Source organism: Sinocyclocheilus anshuiensis, unplaced genomic scaffold (genome assembly GCF_001515605.1).
Source record: "Sinocyclocheilus anshuiensis isolate Anshui unplaced genomic scaffold, SAMN03320099.WGS_v1.1 scaffold1994, whole genome shotgun sequence".
Lineage (NCBI taxonomy): Eukaryota > Metazoa > Chordata > Actinopteri > Cypriniformes > Cyprinidae > Sinocyclocheilus > Sinocyclocheilus anshuiensis.
The window spans coordinates 456,884-458,000 of NW_015548215.1; the positions used below are offsets into that span (position 1 = coordinate 456,884).

The 1,117-nt window shown below is 26.6% G+C and overlaps 1 protein-coding gene across 1 annotated transcript in view; it reads left to right on the forward strand.

The window, feature by feature from the left end:
* The window catches only part of LOC107653872 (laminin subunit alpha-1-like), a 60,766-nt gene that overhangs the window by 3,843 nt on the left and 55,806 nt on the right, over nt 1-1,117 (forward strand). The window lies entirely within an intron of this gene.

A 1,117-nucleotide genomic window follows, 5' to 3' on the forward strand; every position in this document is an offset into this window, starting at 1 on the left:
AAGTGGGTGAATAGTAGTGTTATTAACATCATCAACATTAATTTATTCCCTTAAACTCAATTTAGTCATATTTTCTTAGTGGGATCAATGCATTTACAGCTGTGTGACGATGTTGAAAAGTTCCTGCCGTTCTTTAGTAGCAGCAGACAGATGTGTTTGTTTGAAAGTGTTTTTCTCACTGATTGTTTCTCAGATGCGATTAGAGGTGTCGATGTGTGTCTGTGACATGCAAACGCTGCCAGATGTGACTTCAGTCATCAGACTCTCTTTATCTGCGGAGCGTTTGAAATTTCTGTGTGCTCCGCACTGCTGGAGTCCATTCAAAGCCACAAACTCCCCGAGACACAGGCCTGAGTCTGAAACACTGATTCAGTCTTCAGCGGGAATGTTACTCACACTAGCTGTTTTAATTGATATTGATTATTAGTGACGCTTGTTAAATCAGTCGACGACAGTGTTATTTTCGTTTCATTGAGATACTATCATAAAAAAAATTTTGTTTGTTTTGTTTATATAGTTTTTATTCATTTAAAAAACTTTTTATTTCAGTTTTATTTTTATTAATTTTAGGTAATCAGCTTTAACTAAATGAGACACTATTGTAGTTTGAGAGATACTATTTTTTTATATTTTGAATTAGTTTTTATTTTTGTGTTTTCTATATTTGTTTTAATTTGAGTTAAAGTTTTAATAATTTTGTTGTGTGTTTTCGTCATTTTTTTTATTAGTTGTTTTTTAAATGTTTATGTATTTTTCTTTCATTTGTTTTAATTTTATTTATTTTAGTACATCAACTTAAACTAAATGAGATACTATTATAGTTTGAGAGATACTATTTTTTTATATGTTGAATTAGTTTTTATTTTTTTTGTTTTCCATTTTTGTTTTAATTTGAGTTGAAGTTTGTCATTGTTTTATTAGTTGTTGTTTTTTTTTCATTTTATTTATTTTAGTACATCAACTTTACATGAGATACTATTATAGTTTGAGAGATACTAATATATATATATATATATATATATATTGAATTAGTTTTTATTTTATATTTTCCTTTTTTTTATTTGAGTTAAAGTTTTAGTAATTTTTCAGTTCTATTTTTTTTTTTTTTTTTTTTTAA